We start from the raw sequence: 15,791 nt of genomic DNA on the forward strand, positions 1-15,791 counted from the left end.
CTACTTCAAAATAGAGCTTGCCCGGTTCTTTTTTGGTGACGATTGTTCTACTCCTTTCTAATTTTTGCTTCCAGGCATAATAAACAATGCAATTGTCTGATTCAAGAGGACCAATACCAATCCATTCCAGCTTACTAAGGCCCAGGATATTGATCTTTATGTGCTCCATTTCATTGGGGTTTTTTTGGCTTCCCATTATATTAGGCTCTTTATTCTTTTGACATCTCTTCCATTTGTAGGGGATGAAATGCTTAGGGATTCACTTCAAGCGCTGTCACTGCTAAGAACACGGTCACTCCCTTTATTCGAACTCCAAATCAAGCCTTTGGATGCTTGTCTCTGTGTGCATCCTGTAGCGTGGCTGTAGTTGACCTCTGGAGACAGCCTCCCGCTGCAGCACTGTGGTGGTCAGCCAAGTGGCTCCAACTTTCCTGGGACCCTACAGGGTGGGTTTAGTTTATTGATAGCTAGGAGGCATTCCCATGTGGCTTTAAATGCATTTTATTTTTAGCCATCCCGCACGACTTATTTTTGTTTGTTTTTTCCTTAAAAAAACCCCAAAAAACCAGACCCCTCTTCTCCAAATAAATCAAGGTCAAAAGTAAATGAAGATCTCAAGATGACATCAGTTCCATTTGTCTGAGTCCCGGTGTTGTGTGGATGGACAGCAGTGGGTTAGGATGAGAGGCGATAGGTCTTGGGTCGCCCACGGCGTAAACATGTCTCCATCTCTAAGCCATCCTTAAAGAAGATTATCTGGGGGTGGGGGGTGGGGTCACATCATCCTCCCTGCAGTCCAGCAGAGCAACCGTGCCATCTGGATTCCTGTTCTCACCATGAACGAACTGGTCATTTTTGAAATCTGCAAGGATGTGCTTAATTCGTTCTGCAGCCCCTGTCACAAAAGGCTTTACTTTTTCTGCTTTCTGCTCTGCAAGGTTGCCTTTGATTGATTTCATGTGTCTTTGATGTACTTTCTGTCGTTTTCTTTGGTGAAGCTGGTCTCCTGCAAGTGATGGTTCATGACGATATCAACATCGGTGACCACTGTGCTTTCTGTCCCATTGCCATCGGGGCCTCCAGCTGAGGCACTGTCACCAATGAGCGAGTCATCTGTTACCTTCGGTCCCACTGACCAACTTCCCCTCCACTTCAGGCACAGCTGGTCCGCATTCTCATGGTTCTCGTAGATGTCTGAGAACATCTCATCATGGATCACGAGGTCCCGGTAGATGACGGTGAAGGCGTCTATAGGAAGACAGCGGTGGCACTAGCTTAGCAGGAGTTTGGAGCTCAGTGCTAGCTTGGTGCAACTGGAGCGGTGCTCGGGGGTGGGGAGGAATGGCCAGAAAGAGCTTTTTTTATGACTTGCACTTTCCTAGATGCGTACATGGTACATTTCATGTTCAGACTAGTAACGGGTGTTTGCAGGTCTTCCTCCTCACTTTCAGTTGTTACCCCCTCAGCGAAAACCCTGCAAGCATTCCTCCAGCCATGTCAGCAGGGGGACTCCGCTCTGAGGACCTAGCCCGTCCCCACTTACATTTTCTGACACAGTGTCAGACAAGGTTCTACTGCTCATCAACCTTTCAGTGATAAATCCCTCAGAGATGACGTCTTTCCGTCTTCATTGTCAGTCCTTAGTCCAGATGCTTTGCTGAAGCCTATTCACCATGGGTGCCTCTGCTGATATTTGAAATACCAGTGATGTCATTTTCAGCATTACAGGAACACCCCGACCACCACAGTATGACAAGTTGACAGAAGATGCCTGTTCAGATGGTAATATTCACCGTGTGGGCTATAACATGCGGAGCTCCCTGTTGGAATGGCTTCAGGTCAATCAAATCCACTCAGTGGTCCAAACATGGTCAGAGACCACCACCCCACCACCGTGCTCTGCAGGGATGTGAGACAATCAACTCACCCCGATGCACAGGCATGTTATCTCAGAATGATGTGCTCACCAGAACCAGAAGCTCCAGCAATGGAATCTACCATGAAGGAACTATTGTTGTGCATCTGATTAACATGACCCTGACTGAATGGACTATTTTCCGGGGAATCCTACCTTGGTACTGAGTAAACAGAATGTCCTTTCCTGCTTGAAACCTTTATAAACGGTAGCCACGTGCTTATTCCTGGAGCTCGGGCTAAGCATTGCATAGGCTCTCTTTATCTCCATCCGCAGGCCCTTCTCCTAATAAGCCTTTGCTTCCTCTATTTATTCTTAGTTGGCAAAGGTCAGCTCCTTCTCATGTTGGCTGGATAACAGTGTCCCCAGTAAGACCATCTGCTTTTAAATTGATGTAATCTGGTAGGGCTCAAAATCTAAATGTGCTATATGTTAATTCTTAAGGAAGTTGCACAAATGTGGTGAAAATAAACTGTTTGAAAAATTGGCCTTGTCATGTAGACAGACATTTATTATGAATGGTTACTTAAGGTTGGTGGCAAGGTGGCACTCAGAATAGGGAGCTACTGCCAAAGTAAAGCAGTTTCTTTTGGGTAAGATTTAAAAATCTTGGGAGAAAATAGCTGTGGTTTTTGTACACAACTCTGTGAATGTCATTAATGCCACTGAATTTAAATTTTTTTAGAACTAAGCTGTATTTATTAATCAAGAAAATGTTGGTGATAAATTGATTAAACTAGCATGCATTGAGCACATACTATGCATCAGGTAATATGGTAATTATTTTATGTACTCAGGATAAATGTATGGAACGATAATATTATTACCTGAATTTTAAGAATCATTTTTTGGGGGCTCAACAATTCTTATCACTATCCATCATACATCCATTGTGTCAAGCGCATATGTACATTTGTTGCCATCATCATTCTTAAAACATTTACCTTCCACTTGAGCCCTTAATATCAGCTGCTCGTTTTCCCCCACCCTCCCCACTCCCCCACCTCATGAACCCTTCATAATTCAAAAATTGTTATTATTTTGTCATATGTTACACTGTCTGATGTCTCCCCCTGCCCTCTTCTCTGCGGTCCATCCCCCAGGGAAGAGGCTATACGTAGATTCTTGTAATCAGTTCCCGCTTTCTATCCCATGTTCCCTCCACCCTCCAGGCATCGCTACTCTCACCACTGGTCCTGAAGGAGTCATGTGTCCTGGATTTCCTGTGTTTCCATTTGCTATCTGTACCAATGAATATCTTCTGGTCTAGCCAGATTTGTAAGGTAGAATTGGGATCATGATAATTGGGGGTGGGGGTGGGGGGAGGAAGCATTTAAGAACTAGAGGAAAGTTATATGTTTCTTTGTTGCTACCCTGCACCCTGCCTGGCTCATCTGCTCCCCACAACCCTCCAGTAAGGGGGTGTCCGGTTGGCTGCCAATGGGTTTTGCGTCTCCACTCTGCACTCACACATTTAAAATGATAAGATTTTTTGTTCCTTGATGCTTGATACCTGGTCCCTTGAACATCTAGTGGTCACACAGGCTGGTGTGTTTCTTCCATATGGATTTTGTTGCTTCTGAACTAGATGGCCACTTGTTTACCTTCGAGTCCCCAAGACTCCAGACTCTATATCTTTTGTTAGCTGGGAACCATCAGCTTTCTTCACCACATTTGCTTATGCACATGTTTGTCTTCATTGATCGTATCAAGAAAGTGGGCACCCACTGATATGATTTCTATTTCTTTGATGTCTGATAACTGGTCCCTTCTAAACCTCATGGTCAGCCAAGCTGATGTGCTTCTCCCATGTGGGCTTTGATGCTTCTCAGCTAGATGGCCTCTTGTTTATCTTCAAGCCTTTAAGACTCCAGACGCTTTATCTTTTGGTAGCCGGGAACTGTCAGCTTTCTTCACCACATTTGCTTATGCACACATTTTTCTTCAGCAATCATGTCGGGAAGGAGTGCATCCTGGAATGCCAATTTAATAGAACAAAGTGTTCTTGCATTGGTTACGTGCTTGAGTGGAGGCCCAATGTCCATCTGCTGCTTTAGTACTTAACCTATAAATATATGCACATAGATCTGTTTCCCCACACTCTTATATAAATATATTAACATATGTACATTCCAGTCTTTAGACCCCTGTAAATACTCTTTGTCACCTAGTTCTTTCCTCTATTTCCTTACCCTCTCCTCTTGTTCCACTATCATGCTCAGCCTTCATTTGGGTTTTAGTAATTTCTCTCAGTTACCTTGCTCTTGCTGAATCCCTACCAGGTCTCTCACACCCTCCTTGCCACTGACTTTGGATCACTTATTGCTCCCCTGTTCCTGGGTTGGTCAGCACCACCTCCTTACTCCCTCCTCCCCCTCTCCCTTGTCCTCCAGGAAACATTGGTCCCATTGTTTTCTCCCCCAGACTATTTATCCAGTCTGTCTTATCTAGATAGATATGTGGAGATAATAATATGCACCAAAAATCAAGCCATAGCAAAATAGGCGATGAGTGAGAACACAGCAATAACAACAAAAAGGAAACCAATTACCCATAGAAGAATAAATTAATTAAAAGAAAAAATTTAGAAAGAAAAACTTGTAAATAGATCAAGGTCTGATTTTTATCTCTAGGCATGTCCTTCAGTCAGGTCCCATGGGGTACCATGATTTTCCCCCAGAGTCTGTCCTTTGTATTCCCTCAGGGGCTCCCTGCTCTGCTCCCATGGTTCCTCTGCCGCACACTTTTACTGGTTTGCCTGGATGTTACAGGGTCAGTTTGGACCAGGCCCGACACTGAGTCTCCAGTGTTGTCCCCTTTAGGGTCCTGGGCCATCAAGGGATGGCATATCTCATAGTGGTATCAGCCATATTATCCACTCTGTCCATTGGCTCTTCAGAGTGGGGATATCATCCTCCAGGTCTGATGGGCCAGTATGTGCTCCACTCCTCTTCCTCCCCCTTCATATGGTCCTATTTGCTCTGATCAGACATGTCCCTCTCCCCTAGCTGCAGCTTCAGTGCCATCCTCTCAAGTAAATTCTTCTGGGGCGAGGGGCAGTTGTCCATGTAGCTGGTATGGGGGCCAAGCTCTCAGGCCCTTCCACTTGTTCCCCAGAATTTAAAAATTTTAAATGATTAAAATGACTCATGTTTGTCATGTATACATATTTCTTACCACGGTAAAATTTAAAACAACCCCACCACCTTTTGGCGGGAGGTTTTGTGTTCATAAACACATAATGCAATTAGAAAGCACAAAATAATTTCAGGATCTCAGTAATTTAGGTTATCAAATGCTATGCATGCCTAAAGAATCCTGATAAATATCCAATGGTCAAAATCAGGGGTTTATGACTCTGAAAAATGAGTATCGTTAACCTCAGTTTTAAATCGGGAGATTCCCCCCTCCAAACTGACATCTCCATGGTAATTGCTTTCCAGGTCACATCCACAATAACTTTCACTTTGGCTAACTCAACCTTGGCTGAAACAATACTCTGTTTCCTGTTTGTTTCTTTTGTAATGAGCCTGAGCTAACTACTGGAAAGAACAGGGGGAAGAGACAGAGGAGGATAGCAGGAAAAGACTAAATGATCTCTGACCACTAGCTTCTCTGTCGCTTTTCTCCTGGGAGTCTTTGGATCAAAGGAGCAGAGACACGGTTCAGTCCTCCGAGGGTGAAGAGATATTCGCCTAACTGCCACTGTGGAGGAAACAATTGAACTGAAACTAGACAAGGGGAAATTGGAGAAGGAAAGCGACCCAGCAGGGAGCCTGAATAGAAGTATTCACCCCAAGAGCTGCTCCGAACAACCCGGGGCAGTGAGGCAAAGTGCATCCCCCAAGCGAGAGGAGCCCCGTCAGCTTCTGAAACTCAGCTCGGAGCATCTGTGGTTTGCCTACGGAACAGTTGTTTCTCACTATAGGAATGAGGAGGAAACAGCTGCACACGTTGTCTCCAGTGCTGTAAACCTGTCATCAGCACTGCATTGTTTACATATGGCTACAAGGTCTTTAAGCCCAGGATCCCTTAGCTGTACAGCAGGGACAGCTATTTACATGACAGTTGTGTCATTTGGAAGCAGCCCTGTGAGCTTATGTGTCTCACGGAAGCTCCAGTTGCCACTCCCCACTCTCACACCGCCCCCCCCCCCCAAGACACAAATCTAATTCTTCCCCCTTTTAAAAATGAGCTCGATGTTAATAATAGAACTGCAGTGCAGATGCTCAAAATGGAAATAGCTGGCATTTCCCTAACAAGACTCATAATTCTGCTAGAAATAATGGATTTCAAGTGAAATAGCTCGAGCCCAAGAAGAGCTGTTATAATTCATGACCAGACGCCCAAATGAAATCAAAATCTGGGAAACATGCAAAGTGCTAATTTTCTACATCAGTGGAATTTATCAAGTTCCTCCTGATTAATTTGAACAGTGGTTTGGTTGTTCAATTGATGGAGCTTTGTTTGCCTTGCAAAGACATTTGAATGACATTGATTCAAATAGTGTCACAACTTCCTGATTTTCCAACCAGATTTTAAAAATTGAAAATCAAACCCCTCTGGACCATAAGTGGGCAATGTTAAATGCTTTCATTTTGGGTTGTTCTTTACCATTTGAGGACAAGGTGATTTTTTTATTTCACCAGGTGGTAAATAGCCATATATCTTTTGGGGAAAACGATTACTGTGCATTACCTAAGGCAAAGAAGCTAAATCTGTTACCATTGCTCTAGTGCATTATTAGCTTTTCCAAAGAAATCACTTATTATATAATAATAGCTATTGACAATTAATTTATTTGGGAAATAAAATACTCCAAATATTCTTACAAGTAATTCAATACCAATGCTATGAACTAAAATGTGCCTTACTAAATGTGTTGCAAATCCTAACCTATGAAAACTTTCATATTTTGGAATAGAATTTTCTTTGTTATCTTAGTTCAGCGGTTCTCAACCTTCCTAATGCCGCAACCCTTTAATACAGTTCCTCATATTGTGGTGAGCCCAACCATAAAATTATTTTCGTTGCTTCTTCATAACTGTAATTTTGCTACTGTTATGAAGCATAATGTAAATATCTCATAGGCAGGATGTATTTTCATTGTTACAAACTGAACATAATGAAAGCATAGTGATGAATCACAAAAACAATATGTAATTCTATATTGTGAAATATTTATTTCTAATGACAAATGAAATTTTGTTTTGAAGCCTGGTGTAGCATGGGTAGCAGTCTTCACAAGGGGTGCTCTTAGGCGGTGTATCTGCATGTGGGCGGACCCACCTGGAGACGATCGTCAAGACCATCGGAAATGTGTGTTTTCCAATGGTCTTGGGCGACCCCTGTGAAATGGCAGTTCGGCCCCCAAAGGGTTCGTGACCCACAGGTTAAGAACTTCTGTCTTAGGTCATATTGTTAGGTTTCTGGAATAGGATACACCAACGTTCTTGCTCCGCAAGGCTGAAAGAATTCATGCCGCAGAAACGCTTTTTAATCCAAGTGAGATTTTATGAAAGAATGAAAGGTTTCAGGTTTTACAGTGTCAAAGGATACACGCTCTTTCTGGAAAGGGGTCCAAGCCCTGCAGAAACCGTGCTGTGGTTCACAATTGGGCATGAAAACCACTTGGAAAGAACAGGGAAACACGCGAGTGAACCCCACACTTGCGGAACTGAGGAATCGCGGAGACCAGGAGCCCAACAGTGTCGGCCCCAAGAGGGAACTCGTGGGCATGGGTGTGTACACACACACACACACACACGCACACGCACACGCACACCCTTCCACTTAACAGCACACACCTGAGCATGACCAGAGTAAAAGAGAGGCTGGTCTTCCCGCAGTTGGGGTTTTCAACACCTCTGGCTTGGGAGGCATGGTTGAAGGTATTGATTGGCCCCATTGGCTGAGTTTAAGGCCTTGCACCTGTGCGATGTCTTGTTCCTGCGTGGAGGCTAGATCTTAGGTTTCACCTGAGCTGGGGGCCTAGTTTGCACATGCCCCATTCTGGATTTTCCCATAGGTGTTCAATTCGTGCCTGGTTTCTTTCTTTCTAGTTAGCCTTTGCAGACATTGGGGAGACAGCCCCCTTTAGTCCCTGTTCCATCTACCTTTCAATATCAGTGTTGGGCTGTGCTTTAAGCCCATCACTTTTGAAACATAAAAGAAAAGAAAAGGCACAGAAGAAAGCAGGCACGGAGGAAAGACTGGATCAGCACGAATCAGGAGATCATGGGGGACAATTCCACTTTAAGCCGGTCTGCTCCAAGCCTGGCCAGCTAGACAAGAATTCTCCCAAGACAGAGCAGAAAGAGCCTTTTCCTAGAGCCTACACCCAGAATTTTAACATGTAGACTCCTAAACTGTTGAAAATAAAGGCATTTGCTAAACCTACCCACTTGTGGTAGTTTTGTTAGAACTAAACTGAGACATTGAGTAATACACATATTATTCCAACACCTTCTAACGTACTTTAGAATATTAAGTAGCTGTGGTGTGCTGGATAATGCTCCGCACTCATCTTGTATCCTAATCCGTGGACCCTGTAACTTCATACTAAATACATGGCAAATGGGACTTTGCAGGGATCGTTAAGGATTTTGAGGTTGAATGATTTTCCGGATTATCAGATGGACCCAACATAATCACGGAGGTCCTTATCAAAGGGAAGTAGGATGTCAGAGAGACAGGCTATGGACCACAGAGACACAGAGAGATTTGAAGAGGCTATGCTGTTAACTTTTAAGATGGAGAAAGATCCCGTGAGCAAGGTATGCAGTTTAAGGAACTGGAAAAGGCATGGAAACCACTTAGCCCCTAGAACCTCTGGAGGAAGCATGGACCTGCAATGAAATCCAATTTTCATTTCTAGCCTGAGAATTGTTCCTCTTACTTTAAATGATTACTAGGGAAACTTTGTTATAACAGCAATCAGTAACTAATACCCTGGCATGATCCTGAACCCTTAAAGTAATTTTTTTAAAATAGAATAAATCTTTTTAAATTGTTTTATTAGGGGCTCATACAACTCTTATCACAATCCATACATACATCAATTATGTAAAGAACATTTGTACATTCATTGCCCTCATCATTTTCAAAGCATCTGCTCTCCACCTAAGCCCCTGGCATCAGTTCCTCATCTTTTCCCCTCTCTCCCTGCTTCCATCACCCTCATGAACCTTTGATAATTTATAAATTATTATTTTGTCATGTTTTGCCCTGTCCGACGTCTCCCTTCACCCACCTTTCTGTTGTCAGTTGCACAGGTAGGAGGTCACATGTAGATCCTTATAATCAGTTCCCCCCTTTCCACCCACCCTCCTGTACGCTCCCAGTATCACCACTCACACCACTGGTCCTGAAGGAATCATCCGCCCTGGATTTCCTGTGTTTCCAGCTCCTATCTGTAAATATGAGTAAATTAGGGATCAGCATTTGAGATCATCATTTTTGTATTCAACAAATTAAACAACTTCTCAAACCTATCAACTTTCTTCTTCTTCTTCCCCTCTTCTTCCTCTCCTAGAGTATTATCTGCCCGTTTTACTTAGCTAACACCTATTGACCCTCTATTGCTTCCCCTTCTCTCAGTTTCTCTATCAACCTTGGTAACCATCACAGTCTGTTTCTTTGGACAAGAAAAACCTTTATCTTGATTTTTTTTCTCTTATAGGAAGTAGAAAGTCTTTCATTTAAACTTGAAACTATTGGCTAAGATTTAACATATTTATTAGCTCAAGACATAAAGTTTTTAATCATGCTAAAGTGACTCACATCCTTCCCACTGAGGATTTGTGTTAAATAATGTGGGGTTTTGTTCATCCAAGAATGGCTGGGCCCTGCTGCTGTGGTCTGAAAAACTCACAGGATGCTGACAAGACCCAGATAATGAATGAGCTGTCCAATTATCCAGAAAATTATGAACAGGTGCTGTACAATTCATATTCCATCATTATATATCATTCATCAAGTTAACAGTTTCAAATTGTTAACTGAGGTTCATCTATTTCTAAGCCTTAAAAAAAAGGTATCCAATAAATCAACTCACAAAATCCTTACTTGTTAACTAATTAAAATAAAGCACAGATATCCCAGAAAGGCAAGGTTCAGTGTAGAACATGGGTTGAAGTCAGATAGCACTTGGGTTCAAGTGGTGGCCATACTATTTATTCAGAGTCCTCAGGTGCAGTGGTTAAGGGCTCAGCTGCCGATTGGAAATCTGGTGGTTTAGGTCCACAACTGCTCAGGCGGAGAAAGGCTGTCAGGGTGATTACAACGCCAAAACCATGGCTGTTGGGTCTATTACAACTCGCAGCCCCAAGAACACAAAGGAGAACTGTCCCTGAAGGTGTCCAAGGCTGCACTTTTTTACAGACGCTCCTGTGGAGCGATTGGCAGGTTCCAAGCACCAATATTTCCGTTAGAAGGTGAGTGCTGGAGTACTAAACCAACAGGGCTCATTTTCATAAAAATTATGGAAAATCTTGGAAAGCCTACGGGGCATTTCTTTCTTTCCTCCAGGGTCACTCTGAGCCAGAATCCACTTGAGGGCAATGGTACCATTGTGACTTTTAGGCAATAATCCAGTCTCTCCGACCTTCTGTAAACAAGGAAGGAAATGGTTATGTTATTTCATAAAGCTTAAGTGAGATGAAGGGAATTTGAGAGCTTCAGATATGTCTTGAACTCCACTGTGGACAGGGTTCCACATACCCATCTCTAGAGAGTATGATTATTTCATGAGCAACCTTAACACTCAACTTTGTCAGAGAAGTCTGATATGAAGGGGCAATATTTCCTGTACTGGCTGCAGATGTGTGAGGAATGTGAAGCCCAGAAATGGATTTATTAGGCCAAAGAGCTCTCTGTCCCCCCTAGCTCACCTTCTTTTTCTTAATAACACGAGACAGGTATTGCTTTGGAACATCTCATCGTGCAACTGATAGGCATGGCTTAAAATAATCGCAGATCGAGGAACATTTGAGATGATTAGAATCTTGGATACAAAGAAAATCTCTATAAATCATCCTTTGATGGTGGGTAAGAAACCATAATAAATCATAGTGCTTATTTTTTCTGGCCTAAGTCACATTTATCTTTAAAGTAGAAAGTAATTAGACAATCATTTACTTTTTTTGGTTCTTTCCTCCTAATCTCTTATACCAGCTATTGTAGTCATAATAAAAAACTTAGAAGATAAAATTTTATCTACTAATTAATAACATTTTATTTTCACTGAGTTGGGTTTCAGCATGTACTGTCACTGGCCATTGTGTGAAGAACAATGAGCCAGAAATGAAAAGTTCTAAAATTTAATCTCAGCGGTGCCATTTTATACATGTAGAACCTCATTGTATATAAATCTCTGTGGCTCTAAATTCTTCATTTATAAAATTGTTCTCCATTTTAAGACAGCACAAGCAAAAATGTCTAGGATATAGTATGTGGTAGTTTCCACAACTTTCTCCTGGCTTTGCCTTGTAGAGGAAATGGTCTCATCCACTAACTCAGGTACTATGGGAAACAAAATGTGAATTTATCACTATTTCTAATGCTCAGTATTGAACTCAAAGCACCGAATTACTGTTCCCTCAAGACAGCAAAAAGATCCTAACAGAATTTGCCTTCCACGATTGCTCCTGAAGTGATAAAAAGACAGACTCCTGGGAGATGCACTGCCAGGATTTCGATCCTGAGTCCGCCAATTATGACCTCGATGACCTTTAAGGTCCGTTTTTCTGTCACTCGCATCCCTCCCCTCTCCATGTTCCCACCCCCAATCCCGGACCTCCTTGTAGTCATCCAAGTTTTGTCTGTTGGTGTAGAAATCCAAATAAATTACTATAGCTGTAGATACAGTGACTGTATCAATTCATGCCTCAGATGTCTCATATGTAGAGATTAAATAACATAATTTTTGTGCATGTAAGTAAATGAATTAAAGCAAGAAATTACTTAACATAGGACTGGCACATAGTTCCTTTAAAATGTCAATCCAATTGACCCAGACCTTTTAGCAAACATTATACTATCCTTTCCCCATTGCTGTACAATTAACTATGAAGTCTGGTAACTACATACAGCGTAAGACATAAAGTACTCCCTCTAAGGTTCCAGTTCTCAATGCATGTTTTTATGCTAGACAAAGTATGTGATCGTGGTTGCCTGAAGACAAGTTCTTCAAGCTGCCTCAGTCTCAACAACAACAAGTGTCTCAGTCTCAACAACAACAACCACAACAACATAGGGTCCAATCAAAGCAATGGCTTCTGAAGGGATCTGTCTGATTAGCTGATTCAAGATGGAGGGATCAGCTGGGAAACGTCAGGGAACTGCTTTTTCTATCCCAATAGGATATTCTTGATGTGATTTCCAGAAGAGCACAAGATAATCATGCAGGCTAAGTAGAAAGTTGTTTGGTCTTACTGAAAACTTCCCTTGTCAGATAGAAGAAGCCAGGAAGATTACACAGGAGTTATTTTCTTCTCTTTTCCTTATTTATAATATTTGAAATAAACTTTCCTTTTTTATAATGGTGTGTCACTAAAGACTCCAATTACACTTCAGTTTTACTTTTCCTCCTTTTTTCACTCACTCAGACCAATATTTAGATCTGAGGGGTAAGGAATCTGGAAGTATTTGGGGTTTGTTTTGTTTTCCTGAAGCAATTTATATTTTATTTATTTATATTTCTTCTTCTTTTTCATGTTAAATCTGTTTTATGTCACTCCCCTCCCTCCACCCTCCCTGTTCCCCTCCCAGACCTCCTTGTCATCATCCACATTTTGTGTGTTGGTATAGAAATCACATTTCTTCCTCTTTGTTTTTTTTTCTTATAACAATAGTAATGTTAAATATTTCTCTTTGTAAAATTGACTGAGTTTGCTAAGCATAATGTGCTCTAGTTTTGACCATGTCTTGTGATGTTTAAGAGAGTTATCACTGTTTGTTATTTATGCATGACATTCTATGGTATGAATGTATCAGAGCTTGTTTTCTTCCATCTTTCTACTGGGTATAGACACCGAAAGAAATGAAGAATAGAATCTGAACAGACATATGTACACTTATATTTATTGAAGCAATTTCCACAATAGCAGAACTATGGAAACAACCCAAAACCCCAACTATACAGGAATGGATAAAATAAAAATCTCTGGAGATCCTTTCTTTTTCATCATGTCAATGTATTATTCTGGAGTAGCAAAGACGATCATATGAGTTTTACGATAGACACCCTTCCCCCCATCCCATCCAGAACTCTTTTTATTCCCCAAACTCAAAGACCATTGAAAAGGAAACGATTAAGATCCTTCAAGAATGTGACAACTGCCATTTTGATGTGGTGCAAAGTAAAGAGCACAGATTCTTCAGGGGTTGGTCAGAGAGAAGCCAGAACTGCCCCCAAGAGTGTACTGAACTCGATGCAGAGTGTTTACAAACAATAGCTTCTCATTTTTATAGTTTTGCTGAAATAAGATTTCTATGATTTTGTAATAATACTTTGTAATACCCTGTGGTGGGTGTTGTTTTTTTGTTGTTTCTATATTACCTTCCATTGATCTATGTGTCAATCTTTGCACTAATAATATCTCACTATTTCAATTGTTAACCTATGTGGAAACTTTTGATATCTGATAGTCTAAGACCTGTTGTGTGGTTGTTTTTCTCCAGTATTGCCTAGAATTTCATAACCTTATTTCCTATATGTTTTAGAACTACTTGTCAATTCACACAAACACACACACACATATCCTACAAGCTTTTTGGAGTTATACTTGGGTTTATTGGATCTATAAATCAATGTGAAAACAATTTGTATTTTTACAATATTAAATATAATTCACCAACATGATATCACTATTTACTTGAATCATCATTAAAATATCTCAATAAATAAATAAATAAATAAAGTCTGTTGTTGCAGTTTTGGTGTAGGAAATGGCAGCATTCTCTTTTCTGATGGTTGGTGCTTGAACACATCAATCATTGGTATTTTCAAGTCTTTGTTCACTAACTTTAATTTCCAGGTCCTCACGAGCCTTTTCTTATTATCTTTCAATCTCGGTCATATGGCCCTTGGTCTTGGAGCTAATAATTGTTTCAAAATTATAGAGAGTATATAAAATAACTACAGATACTACAAATAATATGATGTTTCCCCCAGTGGAATGCTTATTCCCTTGTGAATAGAAGGTACGCGTGAAGGTGAGGAGTTAGTCTTTTTAATTCAGTGAAGGAAGGAGTTAGTCTAGCTTGCAACTTTGATCATGTCCTCTCTCATTCAACCCTGTTCCTAGGACTTAATCTTTGCCTTTGCAACACCAGAAAAGCTCGTTTCCATGTTCAGAGTTGGGTTAGCTTTTCTGTTTCCTTTTCTGTATACCTTCAGAATTCAGCAGATGTCTTGAAGGGAAAAACCTGCCATGCTTTTGCGGCCTCTCCAATTTTATCACTCCATTCCCATAAGACCTTTAAAGCCCTTGTGGTTCTTCTCTTCCCAGCAATGGCTCTCTGCCCAGATAAATCTTAGACACTCCGTCTCTAAACCACATTTGCAATTGGCAAATGCCTATAGGGAAAAACTAACTACTGATGGCAGTTCTCCTTCTGGAATCGTAACTCGTCTCATCTTCAATGCTTAGAAAATGCTTTGATGCCTTTCAAAAGATGATTTGTATTTGTTTAACTTTTCCAGTTGTTCTCAGTGTCCACATTGGCCTGCCACAAACAAATCCATCTAACTAAGGAATAGAAATGCCAAATACGGATTTGGGGAACCACTCTAAAGATCCATTTAAGAGGACAGTTCTAGTAAAAGTTTCCAGGTAAGAAGACAAGAAACAAGATATAACCTCAGGATGAGCAAAACAAGTGAAATAACCACAAGCTAAGGATTAAAAAAAAAATCAAGACTCGAGCTGTAATACTGGAAGACTCCATGGGCAAAATATAGAACCATGCAGGATTTAGCAAAAGAAGATGGAACTAATACACAGAGTCACTGGTCAACATCCAAACATTTCGAGAGGTGGCATATAATCAAGGTACTGAAGGAAGAAGTCCAAGTTGCGCTAAAGAAATTAGCCAAAACACAGCTTCAGGAATTGATGGAATACCCATTGAAATATTTCAACAAACTGATGAAGCTGGAAGTACTCACTAGCCTATGCCAAAAAAAATTATGCCAACTGACTGGAAGAGATCCATATTTATTCCCATTCACAAGATGTCCCAAAGGAATACAAGAATTATAGAACAATATCATGAATATCAGATGCAAGTACAATCTTACTGAAGTTCTCTCAACAATGGCTGCAGCTGTCCACTGACCGGGAGCTGCTAGAAATCCAGGCCATATCACAAAGAGGACAGACCGATGTCAACTGGGTTTTAGTTAAAAGGAGAGAATACCAGAAAGATGTTTCTTGTGTTTCATTGATTATGCAAAGGCATTGGACTGTGTGAAGCATTCAAACCTATGGTTAGCCTTAAGAAGAATGGGGATTTCATAACTACTCATTGTCCTCATGCCGAAACTGCACATAGATCAAGAGGTAGCTGTGTGGACAGAACAAAGGAATATCGCATGGTTTGAAGGCAGGAAAGGTGTGTGTTAGTGTTGTATCGTCTCACAATATTTCTTCAATCTATATGCCGTAAAAAACATCAGAAGTTGGATTATATGAGGAAGGATTGTGTATCAGGATTGGAAGAAAGCTTAATAATGTGGCATGCAGATGCCACAAACTAGGTATATGGAAATGAGATGAATTTGAAACACGTGTTGATGCAGATGGAGGATTGCAGCCTTCAGTATGGATGGCAACTCAATATAAAGAAAATCAAAATCTTCACAACCATATCA

At 41.2% G+C, this 15,791-nt stretch overlaps 1 pseudogene; it reads right to left on the bottom strand.

Moving 5' to 3' along the window:
* Positions 1-675: 675 nt before the first annotated feature.
* Positions 676-11,689, bottom strand: LOC142428131 (translationally-controlled tumor protein-like; annotated as a pseudogene).
* Positions 11,690-15,791: the final 4,102 nt, after the last annotated feature.

Source organism: Tenrec ecaudatus, chromosome 15 (assembly GCF_050624435.1).
Source record: "Tenrec ecaudatus isolate mTenEca1 chromosome 15, mTenEca1.hap1, whole genome shotgun sequence".
In the NCBI taxonomy this organism is placed as follows: Eukaryota; Metazoa; Chordata; class Mammalia; order Afrosoricida; family Tenrecidae; genus Tenrec; species Tenrec ecaudatus.